Genomic DNA, 26136 nt, shown 5'->3' on the forward strand with positions numbered 1-26136 from the left:
TGTATAATGATGTCCCGTGCGATTAAGTTAATTTAATTAGGCTTTTCTGGTTGATTTATTCGAGCTCGTTATAGGATTTAAATGATTATCATGGATAAGCACGGTATAGGATTTAATTGAAGAAAGTTCAAATAATCGTATGTTAGGGCTTGGATCAGATGAGTTTGAGGATATTGATAAATAAAAGGATAAGTTCATATTAATTTTAAGTTGATAAAAGACAAAAAGAGATATTCGCTTTCTTGTTGCACTTAAAAGAAGCATATAAATGAAATGTTTGGTTGGCTACAACTGTCAAATAAATCTGAACTTGATATTTATGAATTATTTGCATTCACTTTATGGCTTTTGTATCGTCAACAAGATGGTAGCACAAAGAATTATGATTAATGACAAATTAACTAAGAGAGCGACAGTGACGATAATATTGTTAACATTTAAATTTAAAAAAATATAGGAACTGTGAATTAAAAAAGCAATTTTTTGAATATAACTAGCGGAAAATTTGTCTTTAATATTTTAAGGACTCGTAAAAGGGAGTCTTATATCCTTAATGACATTTCTGTGTATTGAGGTTTGGCAATTCATCATGAATTCTTTAACGTCAGATCAATACTTCTTAACTGTAAAAATGTATTTTGCCTATTTTGTAGTCTTTAGTGATCATTTTAGGCATCGTCAATGCTCAAATGGAGCAGAGACAATCTTTTAGACATCTTCTAGATGGTATGATTTACAAAGTGGCGTGTTTTTGGAGTGTTTGTAGATAAGTTTCAAGCGATCTTTATAAGGTGGTAAGAATTGATCGTACAGATGCAATTCATTGAGAGTTCTGTTGAGGAGACTAGACTTGACTAGCGTATTCCAAGAGAGGCCTAACAAAAGTGATGTTTAGGAATTTAGAGACAAAGAGGTTCCAGAACTGATTAGACCAACGTATGATAAAGCCAAGGGATGAGCAAGCCTTCAAAATAATAAATGGGGTCGAGTGTCTGAAATAACTTATAGGTCGCGAATAGAACAGACAGAATTAATGGTAACATCGTGCAGAATGTAAGTTCGGTAGAAAAGGAGTGAACGCTTAAGGGTAAATATTATAATTAGCAGTTAGCTTGCATTGTGTTCTAAGAAACTTTTGTCGCACCAAGTCTGAAATGAGTTTAAAAGATTTTGGAGTAAGTCAAAATTAGGTGGAGTACTTTTGTTCATTTCATGTCATCAGCTTAAATAGAGACAGTTGAATTATTAAAAAAAATAAATAACTTGGGTGGCGCGACAGTCCGTTGAGAACGAAGGCCTAGTGACTAACAACTCTCAACCATTCCTGTGTGCGAGTAATGTTGTCATTAATGGAGGGGACCTACAGTTTATATGCCGACTCCGAACGACTAATTTTGAGAAAGCACTTTTTCATGACAATAGTTACTCTTGGAGAATTTGTCAATTCCTCGCAAGAGGCAGTACCCGTGAAAAGACTTTAGATGGCATAGGCAGGGATCGAACCCAAGACCTCTAGCATGACAGTCCAACGCACTAACCATCATGCCACGGGTACCACTATTGAATTATTGATGACATTAATAACGTCGTTGATAATTAAGACAAATAATGAAGGCCCAAGGTAACTCCCTTGAGGGACTCCTGATATTCCATAAATGGGATTGGAGATTGAAAACCTAAAAACAACTCTCTATGTTGGCGGTTTTCCAGGTACGATCTAAGCCAAGATGAGTTGGAAATCAAGGACTTTAAGCTTAAGATATATAATTTGGTGATTGATTTTATTAAAGAATTTACTACAGTCTGTAGTGATAACGACCACTTAGACCCTTTCTCTAATTTAATTATAGTTTTGGACACAAAAATCAGTAAGATTGGTTGCAGTTTTGCTGCCTTTAAGAAGCCATGTAGTTGGACAGAATAAATGGGTCCACATTGGAAATAGAGAGAGTCGTAGACAATGCTTTCGAAAAGCTTGGGTCTTGAAGAAAGTTTTGCTTTGGGCATGTAGTTTATAACATCATATTTTACTAATTTTGTATGAACAGGAAAAGAACAAATAAATCTTTCCAAAGCCGTGGGAAGTTAGCTTGATAAATGAAAATACGAAACAGTACTGAAAGAGGTTTGAATAGAGAGATAGCAGACATTTTTAATAAATTTGCAGCAAGCCATCCGGACCAGGAGATCATCTTTGATAAGATTTAATTTTTTGGGTAAGAGAGGTGCATGACTTAATGACTGTTTATAAATTGTAAGAAGCGTCTGGAATCCGTAATTAGGCTATCTTGCATTTTGTCAATGATGGATAGAGGAATTCACGAATAGATAAAAATCTGCATTGCGCTAGCTTGATGATAGAAAAGTCAACACCGGTACTAATTAACTTCAAATGTGAAGTTATTGTAATGGGCCCTATTTGTCAAATTAAAAATTTTGACATTTCCCGACGATTCAAGGTCTCTAGAGTCGAAATAATACATTTTTCGAAAAATATCTGGGCGTGACTGTGTACGTACATTCGTAAGTCCGTACGTTCGCGACGTTTTTTTTGTCGTCTATAGCTCAAGAACCATAAGAGATATCGACTTCAAATAAATTTTGTTATACGGATAATAATGCAGAAAGGGCTCTCAAGAAAATTATGTGGGTCATTTTTTTTTAAATAGCAGTTTAAAAATAGGTGCACATTTTAGTTTACCCTAAATATCTCACGAACCAATGACGCTAGAAACTTAAATTAAATTCTATCTTATAAATTATAACGTGATATCAAACCAGTATATTTTTGAAAAAAATCAAATTAACGGTTTTTTATAAATCAAAAAAACTGAAAACAAATTGTAACTACAAAAATTTTACGAATACAAAATGATTTTATATCCAAAATAATTTTGTGCAACGAAAAATAACGTTTGAAACATCTGGTTAAATTTTGAGAAAAATCGAGTTCACAGTTATTTGTACAAAAAATAAAAACCTTAAAGGAAAATTTAACAAAAGTTGGTAAAAATTGAATTTCGACTCAAACATCTTTTTAAAAATTTAAGATTATGGCTTCCAACTAATTTTAACTTATAAGAAATATTGTTTTCAACATTTTGAAAATGTTGAGAAAAATCGAATTGACAGTTTTTTTTACAAAAAAATCAATAAAGTTGGTAAAACTTGATTTATGATTCAAATATCTTTTCAAAACCTTAAGTTATTTGCTTCAAACTACTTTTTTCCTTTAAAATATATTGTTGTCAACATTCAGTAAAATTTTGAGAAAAATTCTAATTGACAGTTTTATTTCACAGAAAATAAAAACTTAAAAAAAATCATACTAAAACTTGGTAAAAATTCGAATTAAAAAGCTTTTAAAAAATTAAAAAATTGTCTTCAAACTTTTTTTAATTTATAGAAAATATTGTTTTCGATATTCAGTATTTTTTTTTATAAAAATTTAACAGTCCGTTTTTTAATAAAAAATAAAATCTACAAAAACTAGTACACAAATTTGGTAAACATTGATATTCGGATCTTGATATCTCTCAAATTAATTTCATTCATCTAATCTGTAAAAATTTAAGAAATGCTACTAAAATTGGTAAAAATTTGTTTTTGACAAAAATCTATTCAACAAAACTAGATTTTCCAACTAAAATATTTCTTTATATGAAAAATTTTGTTGGTAATTTTAAAAATTTTAGGAATAATTCTACTTTTTTAACCCAACACGAACACGTACAAACTTTTAAGAAAGACAAATCGAAAGACGTTATCAGTTATCAGTGTGGGTCGCATCTCAGCCTCTTTTCTTACGTATTTTTTTCATACTCAAGTTTCGGAAGTCTATTATAATTAATTTCGATATCAGTCTTCTTACATGTAGATTGGCGTAAATGCTAGAAAACACATTTCAAAAAATTACTGTCTTGAAATTTGTGCTTGAATCTCAGTTCTAGAGCATATAAAACTTTACTTCGAAAACTAAATTTCTTTAATTTTTTAAGATCTGACAATTTTTTGTATTTTATAGAAAATCAATTTAATAAAAAATGCACTTTAACAAAGTTTTACACTATCTATGTGCTTCCAAATAAAATAAAAAGGAATTGAAGACGAGTTTCAGGAGGTTCAGTATTTAAAGGCAAATTGGCGAACCAAAATATTTGCTCTTTCTGTCAGAAATGATTTTATGAAAATAATTTAAATTCTAAATTTTGTCAAAACAAAGATTTTAGTTGTTTTTGACAGCAAACCGCTTTTTGGTGAATACCGTTTAATTACTAACAAATCTTTAGATGAAATCTTTACTTATACAACTAAAATGTATGACTCTGTCTGGCTGTCTGTTACTCAATCACGTCTAAGCTACTGAACCAATTTGTATGAAATTTGGTATGGAAATTTTGATACCCGAGAAAGGACATAGGCTATTTTTACGCAAACTGTGGCTCCCACTAAGCTCCACAAATAATAATTTCAAACCTAAACTTTGCTATGCTCAACCTTTCATCGCCAAACACGAGCCATGTAGGTACAACAAAAAATTCACTATGTCTGTTATCTTCTTCTAATAATTTTGTTTCGGCTGAGCCGCGGGCGAGTGAGCGGGACGAGGTCACACCCCATAGAGTATCTTAATTCTTTGGAATTATCAGGGTTGCCTTCTCATAAGTTGAGATTGAAGGTAGGTGTTCTAGTCCTGTTAATGAGAAATCTTGACGCACCAAAATTATGTAATACTACACGGCTACAGATAACTCACCAAGGACGAAATACTATAAAAGCTAAAATCATCACCCCATTTCATTAATTCGAACCGATTTGCCCTTTCAGTTTAAAAGAGTGCAGTTTCCTCTGAAAGCAGCATTTGCAATAACTGGATGTTGACAACAATATTTTTTGAAAGATAAAAGTAAATTCAAGCCAGTATCTCAAAGTTTTGAAAAGATATTTGAGTCGAAAATTATTTTTTACCAACTTTTATTAATGTTTTTTCTAGGTTTTTATTTAAAAAAAACTGTCAATTCGATTTTTTAGAATGTTGAAAACAACATTTCTTATAGGATTAAATAAGTATGAAGCCTAAATTTCAAGTTTTTGAATCGATATTCAATTTTTACCAACTTTGAGTAATGTTTTTTTTAGATTTTTATTTTTTTTTATAAAAAAAAAATGTCAATTCAATTTTTCTCAAAATTTTATCAGATGTCAAAAACATTATTCTTCGTTACACAAAACTATTTTGGAGATAAAATCATGTTTTAATCGTAAAATTTTGGAGGTTACACATTTTTTTTCAGTTTTTTTGATTTATAAAAAAACCGTTAAATGGACTTTTTTCAGAAAAAAAACAATATATGATATAAAATTTAATTCAAGTCTTAAGCGTTTTTGGTTCGTAAAATATTTAGGGTTAACCAAAATGTTCACCTTTTTTTCAAACTGCTATGGTAAAAAAAACCACCCACGCAATTTTCTTGAGAGCCCTTTCTGCATCTTTCTGCCTTATTATCTGTATAACGTGCGGACGTACAAATGTACGTTCACACGCACGCACAGACGCCTTTCTAAAAATCTTTTATTTCGATTCTAGGGACCTTGAAACGCCGAGAAATGTCAAAATTTTCAATTTGACAAATCGGAACCATTACAATAACTTTCTATGGGAAGTTAATGAATAACTAAAAATGTAAGGGTGGTCATATCCATTACAACAATCCGATAAGTTTTGAATTCAAGGGAATCCCTACGAAACTTTAAGCAAAAGAATGTCTCTTGTGTACGATTGACGCACTGGATGGTGGCATCATCGGTCCTTATGTATTTCTCAATGTGGAATAATCAAGTTACGACAAATGGCAACCGGTATCAATCCATGATGATGGATTTTGTATGTAAACATATGAATGACGATCTCATTATGAAGCTTTGTTAAGTCATCCATTGCTTAAAATATTAATTTCTAAGTTTGAACTCATTCCACACAGGCATTAGCTGTAGGGTCGAGGACAGACAGGCAGACGAAAGGAATCGCCGGACCAAATATTTTCGACTTCTCTCTCTATCATCGTAGTGACATGTTAAAATAAAATCTCGAGTTCGAAAGTTTTTACGAATGCAAAACTTGTTTCTATTTGACCCAAAAAATGTTTTAAAAGTCCCCTTTGCGTCTTTCATCTGAAAAACAAAATTGTCTTGGAGTCCAACGGACGAACTAACGTACGAAATAGAGTACACAAGCAGACATTTGTTTTAAACTTTTTTTTAGATAGAGACCTTTAAGCGTCGAGAAATATCAATATTCTTTTTTTGACATATCGGACTCATTCCGTTTGTATTGGAAATATTTCAAAACTGTTTTTGACTCAAAATGTTTTGAATTATTTCTTATAATGCTTTAGGACTCATTAAAATTATTGCAAAACAGTGTTTAAATAACTTCTTAAGTTAAGCAATTGATGGACATGTTTCGAAACATTAGTTTTTTCGAAGTTCTGACATCCTTAATTTTAGTTTGAAAAAAGAAAAACTAAGTCTTATCCTGAAGATAAAAGACCAAATTCCAGATTCTGTCTAAAGCCCTTAAACTTCGTCGGTTATTCTAACGTTTAATTAAAGTGCCCCATTTTGACCTAAATTTAAGTGTTTTAAACGTTGTTGGAAACGTCAACAAAATTAAACCTATTTATGTAATTTATGCTCAGGTCATGAATTTAAATATAAAAGCTCACAAATTTGAAAACAAAAATAACCTCGACAAAAACAGATGTTCACAGCTATTAAATATGTTCTTAACAGCTTGTCTACCTATATTTGCTTTTGTTGCGTTCATTTATCATTAGCAGACCTAAATTATGTCAAAATTTAGAATTAAAGTGCAACAATTAGGTGTGTCCCGTTTTATAGGCATTTTATATATGAATTCCTGTGTTGAAATAAGCACAATTCCAGTGAAATAAAAATTAAAATTCTACAAATAAATCTATATTCGCTTCAATGATTAACAAACATTCTTCCACCTCCTCCGTAATCAAACAAAAAGGTAGTTCAACAAATATAAAAACGCTCCAACCTACACCCCATCGCGATCGTACCGAACATCAAGCCAAAGCCTTATATAGGTTTAGGTATAGAAGTAAAATCACTTTCAGCTCGAATGCACCTTGAATTTCAATTTCATTTATATTTCAATTTTTTATTTTATTTCAAATTCTGGTTTTCTCGGCTTGTTGTAAGGTACGTACCTACGTTAAGTCGTAGATAGGTACAAAACCAAACCAACCATCATGTATAGCTCTCTGTTACTTTTTCCAGGTGAGTTAATCCGCCAACAATTCATTTCAACCTAAATCAGCGGTAAGTGCTAAACCTGACATATATTCTCATAATAAAATGTTTTAACATATAAACAAGAGTCGAAGAGCCGAATCGGCAAGGCGAGGTGGCGTTCGGGGAGCTCTGGAGCTGGAGTGTGGGTTTCGGTCTTCAGTTTTCAGTCTTTGGTTTTGCCAGATTTGGCGGCTCATGCTGACGCTGACACTGAATGCTGCCAGCTAAACGAAGGGGTGGAACAAATGTTCAACCGCATAATTTGCATTGAGCCTTTCGCTTATGTGCTGCCGCCGCGCCGGCCGCAACGCTGCTGCTGCTACGCGATAATCAACCGTAACCAAAAGAAATATCGAACAGACAAAGAGAACAAACACAAAAAAGAAATAACGAAGGAATACGGGCTAATCTCTAACGAAGTGAAATGAGATCCGACAAGGTATTCAGACATTCAGACAGACAAGTAGACAGACACTCTGACGCAACTGACAGACAGACGGACGGACGAAAGAACCAACGCAACGAACGAACGGAAACCCCCCTTACACCAAACCTATCAAGAGTGAGAGTGAGAGTGAGACAAGATAGGAGGCGAAGAACACAAATTCTATATGCGAGTTGACATTCAACAAATCAACTTTATCTTGTCTTTGTTGCACATAGGTACTCGAAGATAGATATGAGGCCGAGACCGACCCTTGAAAAGAAGATGCAGATCTGGATAGATTCCGTCTTCGTCTTCTGTCTGCTGCTGAGAGTAAACAAAAAAAATTTTTGTATGAAAGAACACGAAAAACCCTTCAACATATCCGCACCCAATGTTTCTAAGAACACGAAAAGAACAACCATCACGTAGACACGGCCTCCGAAGCCGAATCAGAATCTGAAACCTCAGCCTGACCGCGTAACTTGCCAATTTCATTCTTCCCACCAGGGGTGGACTAGGTTTTGTTTTTAGGAAAAATTACTAAAATTTCAACATTCATAAAATGAAATAGAAGAAGCAGACAAGGTTAAGATGAAGAGCCTTTAAGTCAAGAGTCAAGTTCAACTTCAAACATGGAAAGATTAAAAACTTATTAACCTTGTTTATAACTGTTTCGGAATAAGAGATAAATATAACAAAACTTGGTAAGGAAGACTCTATTAGAATTCTCACTGGAAGTTCTTTTTCTACTCTGGATTGTTATAGTTCGTATAGGGCGGTCACGCTAAAGGTTTTGTGTTCAATCCCTGACTGTGCCACTTAAAGCTTCATGGGTACTGACTTTTACGAGAGATTAACAAATTTACAAAGAGTATTTCTTGTCGTAAAAAGTATTTAACAAACAAGGAGTTCGACATATAAACTTTAGGTCCCCTCTATTCCTGATATCATACTAGCACACAGGCTTTGTTTATCTACGATCTATTGCCTTGACTTTTATTCAAACAATTAATTTGGGGGTTCGACAGCTCGTGAAAAAAGTGTAGGTCACCTCTATTTCTGGCATTACAAGCACACAGAAATGGTTGGGAGTTGTAAGTCAATAGGCTCTAGTTTTCTACAAGCTGTGGACTTAACTTTTATTTAAACAAATTATTTGGCATTTCGACAGCTCGTGAAGAACCAGGATATGCGATGGTTTTAAATTCTGAACCGCTTTTGTGTGCGCGTAATGTAAAGTTAATGGAGGCGACCTACAGACAAGATTTACTATAGGAAAATCTCAAAATTCGTCGGAAGATTACGAATAAGGCACTTAAAGATTAATTAAAGAACTTATCCAATACAAAACTGTCAGAATTCTCACTAGAAGTTCCAGGAAATTGTAAGACAGGTGAAAGTGCCAGGAATTTTACAGTGCAACTTATTCTACCACATTTGGAAAAAACTGGCATACCAGTCGCTACATTTAAACTATTGCTAATGCAGGACGATTTAAAGAAGGCAAACATCTGGTCTACACTAGGTTTAAAGCCATCAAGGTGCTTGGTATCCCTTAGCAGATAGCATATAAGCTCGATAATCGCTGTCATAAGCAGCACTATCTAATAGGAAAACACGTCACACGGCTAGACGTATTCTCAAATGACCTTTGCAGAAGTTGTGAGGACGAGGAAGAGTAGGAAACAATTCTTCAACTCTTCTTTACATGTCCAGCTCTAGGTCAAAAACGCAAGAATTACCTAGGAGAATTCTTCTATAACGATCTAAACGATCTCAATCATATTGACATGATCAGTCTCTAAGGTTTCGCATTGGACTCAAACTGGTTTCATTAAGCTTAGAAAAACCTCAAGCTTCACGTGGGATCATAATGAGTAATTAAAGTGGCCTAAGTGTATCCGTAAGTATCACGGATAGCCACTTTAACCTTACCTCACTGGAAGTCCTTGTTCTTAGAATAGAACCTGGGAAAGCCTTGGTTTGACAGAAGAACTTAAATTCAACCAAATCCGCCCCTGTCTCAATCACAGCCTTGTTTCTTAAACTGTCTGTTCACATTTCTTTCTGCTGTATGCAAATGATGATTCGTGAAAAAAAATGTTTTAAAAAGGTGAAGAAGAAGAAGATTTTTCCAAGTTTTAACCGGACGGACGCGAACGTCTTGGCGGCCGACCAGTAGACAGACTCGTCGTCGTGGCTCCGCCTGTACACTGTGTACACCGAGAAGAAGACAATGGATTTGTTTTATTATCACTTGTTATACAGCACGTATCACTTGGGTGATACCACTTGCCCGCAACTATTCTTCTTCCCCGAGAAGCTCCAAACCATTATCATCAGTGAAACCCCAAGATGACTATCAAGCGTCCATGACGGATGCGAGTTGGTCGGGGTACCAAGAGGGAGCAATAGTAGAATTTGTTTTGCTGTGATTTTTTTTATTTTCAGCACAATACAAGATAAAAACAATCAAATCAAGGACAAGTTGAAAAAAGGATGCCATTGCCACATCAGATTCAGAATTGCATGTGCCTGATGAAATTCTCTTCTCGAGACCTCGACAATCCAAAGAGAGAATCGAGACGTGTGTAGACGTAGAGGAGCAGCAATTTTATTGTTTCGTTACTTTTTCTACTTGTTCTATTACACATAGAATCAGAAAAAGGAACACAGAAGCCCGAACTGAGCTCAACCAAAATTATTTGAACTTAAAAAGACGCCAACCTAAGCGAAGCAATTGTTGCACACTCTGATGAGTTAAGTGAGAAATGGCTAAGAAAAGATATTGCCTCTGGCAATACTCGTATCTTGTAGATATAGAAATGCAAGAAAAATATTATGTGGAACAATGTGAAGCTGAAAAAAAGGCTAAAACAAACAATTGGAGAAACAATAAACCTTGAAAAGAAGAAGAAGCATCAGAAAAAGTTGGTGTGTAGCTATATGGAAGATTGACTTTATGGTCTGTCATGCATGGTTTAGGGTTTTAGTTTTTTTTGTTGGTTGTTGAAGATATTCTCTCACGAATTAGAAAGGTAGACTAGGTAACTATTTGTAGGTGAACAAAAAACAATCGCCAATATTATAAACAAAAAGAGGTCTGACTTGCTACCGTTTTTTCAATTATTGTTTATCCATACAACTGTTACGTACATATCTTTATTTTTTGCAGTTATTGTGAAACTGTTTCAACACTAAAATACGTTATAGGCGAAACGGTACTAATCATCTATTTGATCTCATAGCAACTTTGAAACATTAATACAGAATTTTCGATAAAACAAAAAGTATCAGTTCTTAAAATGTATAAAAATCTAAATCAAAAAAAGAAGTCACAATATGATAATAAGAAGGCGCTTGTGTTAGGGCAAACTAAAAACTTAAAGGATTTCTGGAGGATTGCAAGAGAAATAAATGGAATAAACTTAAAAATAGTACAGGAACATTCGCTGAAAATGTATCTGCTCAATTCAAAACACTTCTTTTCAACGAACTAATTGTAATGTACTCCTACGAGTATGTAGATTCTTCAATTCATGTTGAAACATTAGACGCTTATATATCAGTTGTCGCTGTTATTTTAAAAATCGAAAACTGGAAAGTCCCCACAAGAAGACGGGATCCTATTTGAGTTTTTTTTTTTTTAAATGCGACTCCTTCGCTTAATTACCCCTTAAACATATTTTTCAATAAAGTTTTTTCGAGTGCTGATATGGCTTCTTCGTACAAAAATTCTGTAGTATTTTATTTTCAATACATAAAAAAGGCTAGTTAGACGTTGTTGAAAATTACAAAGGCATTTCATTTTTGAATGTCATAGGCAAACTATTCTGCGGTAGCCTTTTAGAGAGACTGAAAAAAGTGGCCATACAAAAAATTTCTAATCTGATTTTCAAGTTGGTTTTAGAAAAAACTTTTCTATGATTGATCAGAATTTTACACTTTCATCAATTTTGCAAGGCTGTCCCCTCAATGATTTCCTGATATAGTAGATGATCTAGCTGAAGGAATAAGAATCGCTAATTTGAGTGTAAATGCTTTGTTAATTGCTGATGTTATTTTCTATGAATCATCAGAAAACTTATAACTAATGATGAATAGGTTACCAAGTTAGTGTAAGAGATGGGGACTAATTTTGATGTTCTCAAGATAGTGACATGCTCAAAACATAATTATATCGGAAATCTTTTAGAAACATCGAAAGAGGGTGTAAGGCTTAATCCGATTCTAGAATTCAGTAAACACTTTACTGAGAAAGCAAAAAGTTCGCAAAGCTTCCTAAACCTTTAATGGAAAATTGTATTCACAAATAATGGAAGAATTCTTTCAACAAAATATTTGATTCGGTGGTAAAATCACCTCTATGCTATGCTTCTCAGGTTTGGACAATGGATGAGAACGAGGCTAATACAAAGTTCTATAGGAATTAAAAAACAAACTCTTCAATTTACCAAAAAAACACACCTAGCTACGCAATTTATATCGAAATTGGCCTACCAAATATGGTTACAAATACACTTAAGTCACAACCTGACTTCATACTTTAAATCTGCAGAAATTGTCAAGTACTGTTGACATGCAAATTGGCAATCTATTGGTGAATCTTGTGGAGGGACATTAAATATTGACCTGAACACCTCAAACAATTTGAAGGAACAGTTTTGTTGAATCATACAAACAAATGAGGACTCTACCTCCAGATGCATTTATTGCAAGAGCTCGTGAGTCTAAAATCAGCGTTTTATATAAACAGCTCAATTTAAACCTTAACAACAGAAACTACTTTCATGATTTACTGAGCTATAATGAAATATCTATGATCTTGAAAGTAAGATGCGACCTCATTAGCTTTGATGGAAATCAATAAAATGGACACACTGCAACCTGAAATCGAAGGAAGATTGTTTTAGTGTTATTAGTGTACGTCCAATATTCAAGCCGCAAAGGCTAAATTTCTTCGAAAAACATTTATTAACTATGCAAGAGACTTCCCAAATTCTTAATGAGTGCGACTAGAAAACGTGAAGAAATAAACATTGGCCATTAAAATTTAACCATCCTTTAGGAATTGAAATTAAATTACGATGGTAAAGAATCCCAAAAAAGCTGGTTCGGCTATTTTGTTTATTTGTTTGTATAACCTAGCCTCCATAGTAAAAATCATTGGGTCGATTGAATTCCAATATGAATGTTACGGTTTGGAGCAGATCCGTCCAAATCTTTTAAAGACTCGAAATAACATTTTTTTAAATAACAATCTTTTTGGTAAAAAATCGCAAATCAAAAACGGGCTCACCGATTTTTATAAAATTTGTTTTCTTAACTTGGCTTCTTTAAATATAAAAACAATATTCTTGTATTGTTTCAGAACAGTATCCTACATAGCATAGGACCGTTATTCTATTTTAAAATTTTCTCAGGAACATTTTCGAAATAATATTTGATGATCAACACAATTTTTTGAATAAATATAATCTTTATTTCTTCAAAATTCGGTATTTCGAAAACGAGTCAACAAACATAAATTTATAATAACTAAAGAACCACATAACAAAAATAATAAATTAATGTTTCTTTGAATGGAATTTAAATTTTTTAAGATCAACTTTTATTGGTACTATTGTTAAAACGACTATTTGCAGCAAGTTCGTGGGATAGGTCATTTTATTTTTTAGTATTTTGCTTTCAAAAAAACTGTCAATTCATTTTTTACCAATTAGGTTAACGAAATCCAGTGAAATGAAATCGAGATCTAATGTTTTTTAGGGTTCTTTCCTTCTATTTTGTAATTTGGAATACTTTTATAATTCCCAATAATGAACCCAGGTAGGGCCAGGCGACAAATGAAAATTTAACAAGCTTTTTTGTAAATTAGCTCGTACTTGAGCTGTTAAATAACTTCACAAATTAAAGAAAATTTAAACTTAAGCGACAAAATGCGGATTAAAGAAAATGCGTGTTGAGTGTGCGGAACTATCGTGTGGAATGGTTTTATTTCATTTTCTTTTCTTTTCCTTTTTCTTCTTAATTTTAAATTAAATATGGGCGGATGGGCGGGAAGTTTGAAATTTATACTAATACAGTTCACAATAGTGCAATTTTTTAACTGATATAAATGTATTTTAATTTAAAGTTAAATTCAATATTTAAGATTTTAAATTAATTTAATAAAGTTTCGTATTAACGAAACAACAAACTTTTGCTGGTTGTCATAATATTGTACAATTTCTTGCGGTCTTATTAATTTTTGTTATTGTCATAGGTCCGATTTGTCAAATTGAAAATTTTTACATTTTTCGACGTGTCAAAGTCCCTAGACTCGAAATAAAAGATTTTTTAGAATGATGTCTGTGGGTGCGTGTGTACGTACGTACGTATTGACTTTAAATAAATTTTGTTAAACAGATAAAAAGGCAGAAAGATGCAGAAAGGGCTCTCAAGAAAATTGCGTGGGTGATTATTCTACCATAGTAGTTTAAAAAAAAGGTGAACATTTTGGTTAACCCTAAATATCTTACAAACCAAAAACGCTAGAGAATTAAATTAAATTTTATATAATATATCATAACCTGATAAAAAAAAGCTTAAACAGATTTGTCACCTCGAAAATGTTACGAATACAAAATGATTTTTTTTTCCAAAACAATTTTGTGCAACCAAAAATAACGTTATCTGGTAAAATTTTGAGAAAAATCGAACAGACAGTTTTTTTTTATAAAAAATAAAAACCTAAAAAAACAGTATTTTCGACTCAAATATCTTTTCGAGAATTTGAGACAAAGGCTTTCAACTAATTTTAACTTATAAAAAATCGAATTGACAGTTGTTTTACATAAAAACTTAAACGAAAAAATGTATAAAAGTTGGTACAGTTCGGGTAAAATATCTTTTCGAAACTTTGAGATATTGGCTTTACACTTCTTTTATGTTTATTGTTGTCAACATTTAGTAAAATTTTGAGTAAAATCTAATTGACAATATTCTTACAAAAAATAAAAACCTAAAAAGAAACAATACTAAAACTTGGTTAAAAATTTATTTTCGACTCAAATAGCTTTTCAAAAATTAGAAATGTTGTATTCAAACTTTTTATTTCACAGAAAATATTGTTTTCGATCTTCTGTAGTTTTTTTTTAGAAAAATCTAACAGTCTATTTTTCACGAGAAAATAAAATCTACAAGGAATAGTAGGCAAACGGGGTAAAAATTGATGTTCGGTTCTTGATATCTCTCAAATTAATTTTATTTATCCCATTTAGGTAAGGTTAGGTTAAAGTGACTGCAGATTCAGAATCGACGCACTTAGGCCAAAAGAAAAGGCCCATTGTGATACCACAACAAAAAAACAAAACTAGATTTTCAAACTAAACTATTTCTGTCTATGAAAAATATTGTTGTTAATTAATTTTTGTAAGAATAATTCAACTAACAACTTTTTTAACCCAACACGAAAACCTACAAACTTTTAAGCAAGACAAATCGACAGATGGAATGGGAAGTTATCAGTGTGGGTGAAATCCCAGCCTCTTTTTTGTATTGTACTGATGTGAATTTTTCAAAAATCGGTTAAAAAGGACTTTGGCTTGAAGGACAGTCGAAAAAGAATTTCAACAGTTTTTAGGTAACATTGTTTTATTCAAACACTAGAGGGAATGCATTTGTCATGCTAAAAATTCGTTAATCGTCTCTATTAAAAATCCCTTTGATTTTTTCTTTGAAAAAAAAAAAGCAATCGATAAAATGCTTAATTTTTAGTGAAGGCTAAATGCGGAACCTAACTGATTGTGGGGAATGCAATTTTATTAAATTCAATATTTTTTTTTCGCAAATCTTTTTAGATCAACCGAAATTTAAAAAAACAAAATAATTTATTTAAAGGTATTAATGCACATATTGATTATTTTATTTGTGCAACAAAGATTCGCTGGTTTCAATATCGATGGAAAGGTTATCTGGCCTTTGAAACGTCGAGAAATGTCAAAAGTGCTACTTTAAAAAATCAAAAGGAATATAATAACTCTCAATTTCAAATTATAAAAAGCAATTTTCACATTTTTGTTTAAAATCTATCAGTAATGAACCTTTTCAAAGCCAAAGTTTTGTTTTTGAGTATATAACTAGTTAAGAGATTTTAAGTTAATTGATACTTTAAAAACTTCAAATTCTTCTGGTTATGTATTTCCGGTTGCTCTTAAATGTGAAAATATCTTTATTTATTTATTTTATTTCATCTGTCGACTTACATCTATCAGACTAACATTGACAACAAAATATTATAATAATGATAAAATAAAAATTAAAACTTAGTTTCCAAGATGCAAAGCGCCAATATTTATAACATAAAGAACGTTTTGTTTAAAAATTGATCTCACTTGACTTGAGTCTATTACGTTGGAAATGGATTTGAACGCAGTACAAGATTTGACTATACTATCATTACGGGCATAGTTTGTTCTATGATACTCAATATAAAAAAAATCTCTAAATCTTATAGATCTTTCAGGTGCATAAATATTAAAAAAAAAAGAATAGGAGGACTTATAAGAACATCTTTAGCAAACATTATTAAAAAATATTTTCTTCTAGATTGAAGATTCATTAGCCCGAGAAGATTATATCGGTCTTTATAAGAAGGAGCCAAATCCCAATCCAGCTTTCCGATAGCATAACGTGTAAATCTTTTCTGAATCTTTTTAATTCTATTAATAGGACAAACATAATATGGATCCCATATAACAGAACAATACTCCAAAACAGATCTTACTAACGATGTATATATAGATTTCAAAGCGTGAGGATGGGAAAAATTTTGAGAGTTTCTTCTTAGGAATCCCAACATGTCATTGGCTTTCGAGATTAAATAATCATAATGCGGTACAAAGCTAAGTTTCTGATCAAAAATTACGCCTTAGTGCATATTAAAATTGCTTCTAACTAGATCTGATAAGATAGAATATTTAAATAAAAAAAGGATGACCAAGCATGAAAAACGAGAGAACATTACATTTAGAAATATTAAAGTGCAATCTATTAAGAGCACACCAATTAACAACATTTTTAAAATCCTCTTGAAGAAGACTGCAGTCATCTATACTTTTTAAAGACTAAAAAATCTTGAGATCATCAGCATAAAACAGACACTTTGAATTCATAATATACAAAGGCAAATCATTTATGAAAAGCAGAAAAAATATAGGTTCCAAATGACATCCATGAGGAACTCCATATCGGTTAAAGATAATCTTTGACATTTTGTTACCAATACGTACAAATTGCCTTCGTCTAGTCAAATAACTGGAGAACCATATGAGCGAAGAAGAGTGAAACCCCATTAACTATAATTTTCTTATAAGTATTTGATGTTGAACCCTGTCAAAGGCCTTTGCAAAGTCAGTAAATAAGAGGAAATTAAAGCTTCCAATTAAGATACTAGGCACGAGTACGATAACTTTGGCGCCGAGATATAATAACGGTTTTTGGTAGAGGGGCTTAATACAAGCATTTTTTACTATGGGAGGGGGGGGTCTATCTCCCCCCGTTTAGGCGGTAGGGGCAATTTAAAAAAACATGTACTTTAAATGGAAAAAAAATAATTAAAAAATAACGGTAATACTTACAATTAAGTATTATACCTTTTTTTAAAGCCAACACTTGTGTCTAGTAGCTTGTTTTTAAATCAAGTCAAAACTATGCATAATTTGCGAAAAACACTGTTTTAAACTCAAAATTTGGTCAAAAAAAAAGTTAAAAATATGGTTTAGAGTGTAATATTTCAAAACTTTTAGATTATCTACAATTTTTTTTTTAGAATACATTGCCCTTATTTATTTTTGATCGAAAACTGAAAACTAGATGATTTTATGTCTTTTAGTTTTTGAGAAAATTGAAAATAACCACAACTACTATTTTAATTTAATTCTTTTTTTTTGCTTCAAAAATCTTATTTTGATAGTAACAATGGTAGGTGCAAGTTTGGTTGTATGCAACAGTGGGATCCGCAACCCCCCTGCTTGGGCTCACTATAGGATTTGGGGTGGGTGCAAGTTGGAGTGCGTGCAAAGTGAGGAGGGAGCAAGGTTCGTTGAGTGCAAGATGAGGTGCATTCAAAGTTTTTTTTGCATTTAAATAAGCTGAATTAAAAAATAATTGATATTATATACATAAACATATGTACATATATGTCATGTCCATTTCAATCTCTTTTTTTCTAAATATACCGTTAGGTACTTGACAAAAACTTTAACATTTAATATATTTGAGCATAAAAATGTATTGCATTATAAAAAAATTTGCATTACCTTTACAACAACACAACGGAAGCAAATTCTCGTAGTTTCTTAACATGCACATATGTTTATGTCATACATAAATATGCATATAACTATGTACACACATATAATGCAGCCATAGTAAAAAGTATGTACCTATATAGTTAGATCATAAATAACAAGAGGAAGAATAAAACAACAATCACATATGTAGGTATATACGAAATTTCTAATGCAAACAGTAAGATATCTAAGGGGGGGCATGCTGCCCCCCTGTAACCCCCCTGCTTGGGCTCACTATAGGATTTGGGGTGGGTGCGAGTTAGGGTGGGTGCAAGGTGGAGAGGGTGAAAGGTTCGGTGAGTGCATGCAAAATTTCATATGCATCTAAATAAACTGCATATAAAAAAAGTAATTTAATTGAAATATTTTGTTTTGGTAATTTTCAATTTTCTCAAAAACTGGAAGACATAGAAACATCTAGTTTTCAGTTTTCGTTAAAAAATAAATAAGGGCAATGTATTCTAAAAAAAAAAATTGTAGATAATCTAAAAGTTTCGAAATATTACACTCTAAACCATATTTTTAACTTTTTTTTTGACCAAATTTTGAGTTTAAAACAGTGTTTTTCGCAAACTATGCATAGTTTTGACTTGATTTAAAAACAAGCTACTAGACACAAGTGTTGGCTTTAAAAAAAGGTATAACACTTAATTGTAAGTATTACCGTTATTTTTTAATTATTTTTTTTCCATTTAAAGTACATGTTTTTTTAAATTGCCCCTACCGCCTAAACGGGGGGAGATAGACCCCCCCCTCCCATAGTAAAAAATGCTTGTATTAAGCCCCTCTACCAAAAACCGTTATTATATCTCGGCGCCAAAGTTATCGTACCTACTCTCCCCAGATACTATTAAAAACAACATTCCAGTTGGAGAAAAAAATTTATTAATCGCAATGTAATCAGCTTTAGCAAAATCAAACCTATATTCATCATTCTCAAATTTAGAAATTTTACATGACAATCATAACCGAAGTTAACATCAAAAAGGCAAACCTTCTGATCGGAGGCGACGCAAATGCTCGACATACCCTTTGGGGAAGTTCTGTGATCAACGAACAAGGTGAGTCACTTTTTGATTTTATTATTGACAATAATAAGACCATTTGTAACAGAGGCAATACTCCCACTTTCGTCTTTCCGAGCTCGGAAAATTATGATCGATGGGAGGATGTGCTTGATGTTACTTTAGTAAACAATCATAATTCATTAGTGGAGAATTGGAGAGTTTCCCCTTTGAATTCGTTTTCGGATCACAAGTGGATTATTTTCAAATTAATTTCGAGTCGAAAACCACTCCGCCTTACAGAAATCCCAAAAGAACTGACTGGACGAAATTCAGTCAAATTGGGAATTCCAAACTAAGCAACTTATCGAATCTCACTGAATCGATAGAAGACCTTGAATCAAAGGTGAAAAACTTTGAAACTTCTAGAAGTAAACTTTTTAGAGTCTCTTACCTAGTTAAATAAAGCCGTAAAACCCTTCCTTCTTGGTGGAATGAAGAACTGTCCAGTCTTAGGAAAATGACGAGGACAGTTTTCAATATCTGCCACAAACATAAGTTTTACCAACCGTATAAAGGCTCTCTTAAAATTTACAAGCAAGCCCTGTCATCAGCCAAAAGACAAGGCTGGAGAGAATACTGTCAATCAATCGAATACATAAAGGACTCCGCAAGGCTCAGCAAAGTTTTATCGAAGGAACATTGTAATCCTTCATTTCTAAAAAAACCTGATGGAACCTGGAAAGCCTGTCCAGCCGAATCTCTTGAGCTACTGATGAAGACGCACTTTCCGGGTTGCGAGAGTGATAACCCCGAACCGCTTGAAACCACAGAGCTAAACGTAGCTCATATGGAGCGAGTCAATTCCGTTATGACCAGAGAAAATATTTTGTGGGCCATCAATACTTTTTCTCCATATAAATCCCCAGGCATGGATGGCATACTGCCAGTTATGCTTCAAAAGTTGCATGATGTGGCGGCTCCATGGCTGGAACAAATTTTGAAAGGATGTCTCCTCCTCAAACATGTGCCCATGTCATGGAGACAGGTCAAAGTAGTTTTTATCCCGAAAGTGGGTGGATTTCAGAAAGTGGCGAAGGATTTCAGACCAATAAGCTTAACATCTTTTGTGCTTAAAACCTTGGAGCGCATTCTTCATTACCAAATTAGAGAAATCCTAGTTGGACGACCTCTCGAAAGCTCTCAGCATGCTTATCTTAAAGGCAAATCTACGGAGACTGCCCTCCATGAGGTAGTGCGTACTGTAGAACAAACAATCCATTATAAAGAATTTACTCTTGCCACCTTCCTAGACGTTGTTGCTTTTAACAACGTCCTTACCGAATCCATAGAAGAATCGCTCGTTAAGTTCGGTGTAGAAGACTTCATTCGGGAATGGATTATTTCATGCTCAGTGGTAGGAGGATATGAGCCACTCTTGGCAATACAATCGCAACAAAACACGTGAGTCGGAGAACCCCCCAGGGTAGTGTCCTTTCGCCTCTTCTATGGCTTCTGGTCATGGATACAATTCTCGTTAAATTAGAGAGATGTGGAGTGAAGGCGGTAGCCTATGCGGATGATTTGGTGCTATTGGTGTCAGGAAAGTACACCTCTGTGATTAGTGAAATCACGGAGTCAGCTTTGAAGAAAGTTAGCAACTGGGCCACGAGTTGTGGACTAGGAGTTAACCAAAGTAAAACTGAACTGTTGCTCTTTAACACCAAAACTAAAGTACCGCCTTTCACGCTACCTCGACTCAACACGGTCAAATCCTATCATTTTCTTCCAGTGCAAAATATTTGGGAGTTATACTCGACCCTAAACTAAACTCGAAACTACGAAGTACGGGTCAAGAAGGCCTGTGTTGCCTTCTACGCCTGCAGCAAAACTTTCGGCAAAAAGTGGGGACTTCAGTCGAAGATGATTTTATGGACGTATACAGCCGTAGTACGCCCAATCTTAACATATCGTTCGATTGTGTGGTGGCCTGCTCTTAGCAAAGCCTATAAAATTAATAAGCTAAAGAAGGTTCAGAGAACAGCTTGGGTGGGCACCACACTGGCCATGCGTACTTGCCCAACGGACGCCTTAGGCCTCGGCCACGCAGTAAGCGGCTGAGCGGCTAAGCGGCTGAGCGGCAAGCGGCTGAGCGGCAACTCTAAGCGACGTATGGCCATGCACTAAGCGGCTGAGCGGCTGAGCGGCAACTCTTGCGACGTATGGCCAGGCACTGAGCGACTGCTTTTGAGCGATTAGTAGTTAAAATGCCGTTGTCAAGAACAGTTCGCCGTATTTTACTGGCGGAAAATCGTTTGTTTGTGTACAAATTACTTAAACGTATACAAAAAAGAAGACGATGTGGTGTTCATCCGATTAATCAATTAAGATCGGAGTTTGAAGAATTTAATCATTTATTTTTAAATCTACGAAAATTTCCAGATAGAATCTGGCAATATCTACGTATGTCTATCGAATCTTTTGATTTGCTGCTTGAAAAAGTGCGTCCTAGATTAATAAAACAAAGAATTGCTATTGCTATTGCTCCAGAAAACAGGTTTGGTTGCTGAGCGGCGCCGCTTAGCATTAAAACAGGTTTGGTTGCTGAGCGGCGCCGCTTAGCCGCTCAGAATTTTGTTTCGCCGCTCGCTCATTGCGTGGCCGCTCCTATGTGATTTCATATGTTTTATATTTTTTTTTCCGCTCAGCCGCTCAGCCGCTTACTGCGTGGCCGCGGCCTTAAACGTTATTTTGAATCTTCTACCAATCGACCTTTTTACTAAATACATAGTTTCCTGCAGCGCTTTTAGGCTGAAGGAATCAAAAAGCTGGTTGTCAAAACCTCATGGTCACAGCAACACTACGAAATTGATTCCATCAGATATTATCTCGGTCGACACTGACCACTGCACTCCTACTTTGAACCGTAGTAAGGGTTTTAAGGTTATTTTCCCATCGAGAGAAAATTGGGAGGATGACATCGTGTCGACGCAACCATCTTTACTGACGGCTCAAAGATGGAGTGCAGAGCTGGTTCTGGGATCTTTTCTGAGTCCCTAAATGTAGCTAAATCCTTCAGGCTTTGACTTTGACTTGCTAGCGTTTTTCAGGCTGAACTGCTGGCAATAAGATACTTAAACAAAACCCAAACCAAAACCGAAATGCAGCTATCTTTACAGACAGTCAGGCAGCTGTCAAAGCCATTACCTCGGCCATATCCTCTTCTAATGTCGCGATGAGCTTGCGAGCCTGAATAATAACCTCGGTGTCACCCTGATTTGGGTTCGGGGCCATAGTGTTATCGTGAGAAATGCAAATGTCCTGCTTTGGCAAACACTAGAATGAAATACTTTGGAAAGGCATTCTTTCATGAACTTGTGGAGCTATCTGAGACAAAGATTAGAGACCTTATCTTTTTTCTCAGTGCGACAAAATGGCTCTAACATAATCGCTTTGAAGCTTCTCTATCAATCTATCCCTTTCAATCAAAGGTCAAACGAGTTTTTGGTATTAAAACAGCGCACTACAGCGCTAATTGGATCTCAGGCTAGGTTGCCTTGAGATTGCCATTTCTACCTACCTACCATTAACTATATAACGCCAGTAGAACTAGTTAATTCCGATCCCTCGCTTAACAAAGAGCGTTTGAAAAGTGAAACTCATATAAAAGAACCGTAATTTTTTCTGCTGCCACACAGCTCCCCAAAAGTATATTTTTTTTGTTTTTTTCCTCTTCCATATTTTGTAAATATGTATTTTGTATGAATTTGTATAAATGATTTTACTTACCACGACCAAATTCATTTCTAAACAAAAGTATTGTTTTGAAAACAGCCATCAGCTGTTTTTTTTACATTAATTTGAGCGCTGAATGTTTCGAAAGGTTTGTTTGTTTAGTTCAACTTTAAATTGCGACTTATTTTTGAGATGTATATTGTAAAACATAAGTTTTCGATATAGGTTTTCGGCGAAAACCGATATCATCTCGAAAACCGGGTTTTGTGTTTGTGTGGGGTGAAAATCCTTTAAGTCTTGAACAAAAAAAAAAGAAAACAGCGGCATTATTTGCCTTTAGCATGGTATATCGCGAAATTTTGATTATCATACTTAAAAGTGCTGGATTTCGAAGTTTCAATAGTTCTTGATCTTATTTAAATATAACAGGTCAAAGAGTGAAATTTTATGGTCCTGGGAGTGATATAAAGACATTCGATGTGGGAGTTCCACAAGGTTCAGTTTTAGGACCAATCCTTTATTTGTATACGTGAATTCTTTATTCAGTTTGCCATTTAAGGGTCCTCTGACAGCCTTTGCAAATGATGTTGGCTTTTCTTATGGTACAGATATTTGTCTGATTCTTATATCTCATATAAATAAGGTATCAGCTTGTTTTCTTAGTTTGTCTGGCCAAAATATTGTTGATGGTGATCTCTTTTTTCATGCAACTGAGTGAAGAAAATGCAGTCTTTTCTTCGGTTATGGGTTCCATGGGCTGCAGTGATAAATTAGAAATAGTGAATGAGTTCAAGTATTTAGGATTAATAATTGATTCTAGGATGAGTTTTTATAACCACACAGAAGATCTTAGATCTGCAATTTCTTGTTGGGGAGGTTCATATTATAACAAAATACAAACTCTATTAGTTTTGCAAAAAAGTGGTCTGAAGAAAATATTTGGTAAATGCTGATTGTACCCTAGTTTTTCATTATTTAGGGATTTGAAAATTCTTTCAGTGCGACAAATGTATTGTTCTAAAAATGTTCTTTAAGACATCGGGAAAAAATAGTTTTAGAGATGTTTATAAATGTATGGTATTTTAACTTTATCTTTCTTTTTTTCGTTTGTGCAGCTTTGGTTATTGAAACTTAACGTCTTCTATTATGAAACAAAATTCTAAATGAATTTCAAAAGTGATGATTCTTCAGCTTAGTGAAGGACAAAAACTATTTCATACGACATAGTAAATGCATCCAAGCATGTATGTAGGTTGGTAGGTACTTTTCAAATAAGTAATCCCCCATCAGAAAATACATCTTTTGTTCTTTCCCCTCTTATAATATAAAGTGCTTCCAACCGTCGCAAATCAACTAATCGAACTACGAGTATGTGCATATCCCAGTTTCGATGGGTTCAGAATTTATCTATATCTTTACGTCAAAAGAACAAATTTTCAACTGACAGTTCCCATGTTGGTCGCCCACTCATCATCAGGAACTATTCAATTGTTTCGATTCTCAACTATGGAAAACCACCTTATCCACATCATCAGAATGATTGTTCAAAAATAGCAAACCTTTTTTTTTCATCCTCATCACATCATCAACATCATAGAGTTTCATTTTCTATTATCGAGCTATAAGAGCGTGCTGACCAGTCAACCCCTACAATGATGTGGCACTATTTTCTTCTACCTATATCCAGAAACCGGCCGTCCGGTCTATGTCGGTCGTCGTCATCAGGATAGTGGCGGCACTCTTCACAGGATAATGACTAGGCAAGGTTATCCCTCTCGATATAATGTAAACCTAATGCTGCAGAAGAAGATGAGGAATGATCTCAAGGGACTTTCGTCATTTGTTAAATTTTCCAAAAATCGTTTTAAAAATTCAACATAGGGTGGTCCGTAAAAAAAAAATAAAAAAAACCACTAAGAAAATAAAATTATATGTAACCTGTAGACAGTTTTCAATCCTTGGATCATTGCTAAATCACCTGGCTGATAGGTGCCTATTTGTAAACCAATTATCTCTCCTCAAGCCGGATGACTCACATCATTATCTTGTCAACACACAATTCCACGTTGGACGGTTTTGGCAAGACCAAGAATCAAGAGTTTTAGTTGTATGCGAGATAGCCTGATGGTCGGCTAAGGTCTTTCCTTTATTGAAGACAATTTAGACCTCAACCAATTGTTGCCCAACATACGCATCGGTGAAAGAGCGAGGGAGCAAATCTACGCGCGTCCTTCCTTTCCAACAATCTCAAGCCCGGCTTACAGCAAAAAAAAAAAACACAAATTGTAAACCTTTAACAACCTGATAATGAATTATTGGCCAAGTTAATAACATACGAGGTTGCGAAGGGTATCACGGCGCGCAGTTTCCACTGTTTTGTGTGGTGTGGTGTGTTGTTCACCTGGTCGGCAAAGTAGTAGGTATAGTCAAGCATGGATCTGGCTGCTTAATTGCAGCTAAATTATGCGGCTACCTGAGCGACATCAAGTTACATTGAGCTGTGGAGCAACCATCCAAAGCATTGGATCGACGAAGAGCACTTGTATATGGAAATGGATCGTAGTGATGGGACCCCATGACGAGCATAACGAGTACCTCGACAAGGATGATGAGAAACCAACATACGAAGAAGTAACATTCAACAACAACAACAAAAGCAACAACTACACGATGATTCCAATGACTCGCGTTGACTCTCTTGCGCGATCGATGACGATCTTCACCCAAAAACTTGTAGAATGGGACTTGACTTCTTTTGGCCTGGTCTTGCATTTCTGTTGTTGTTCAAATATTGTCTTCTTTTTAGCATCTGGCACAATTGGGTTGATGCTTGATGGTAGAACGTAAAGGAACAACCCAACGATCGAAAACCGCGAGACATTCGACGGACGGACGGGACCGTCGGATACGAGTGAGGGATCTGAATTAACATGAATTGGAGCTATAAGGAACCATATCGTAGCGATATATCGGGATGCTTTTCTTTCACTTTGCAACAGCATCTTTTTGTTCTGATGTTGATGTTCTGGTTCTCCGTCGTCATCATCATCATTCGCATTGTTGGTATATTCTATCTTCTACCTTTGGTTAACGAAATTGGCCACGAGCAAGCATTAATCGTTTCTCATCTTGTTTTTGAAAACGACAAGTTAATAACAGGGCTAGCTTGGCAATGTAGGTATAGAGGTAAATATATTGTAGATTTATTTGGTCTTTTATTTTTAATTCTTTTCTTTGTATTTCTGTTTTGCCTCTTTCCGATGAAAAAACAGAAAGAGGCTCGTATGAGCCTTATAATGTATTTATGTTGATG

The sequence above is a fragment of the Eupeodes corollae genome, chromosome 1 (assembly GCF_945859685.1).
Source record: "Eupeodes corollae chromosome 1, idEupCoro1.1, whole genome shotgun sequence".
Classification (NCBI taxonomy): domain Eukaryota; kingdom Metazoa; phylum Arthropoda; class Insecta; order Diptera; family Syrphidae; genus Eupeodes; species Eupeodes corollae.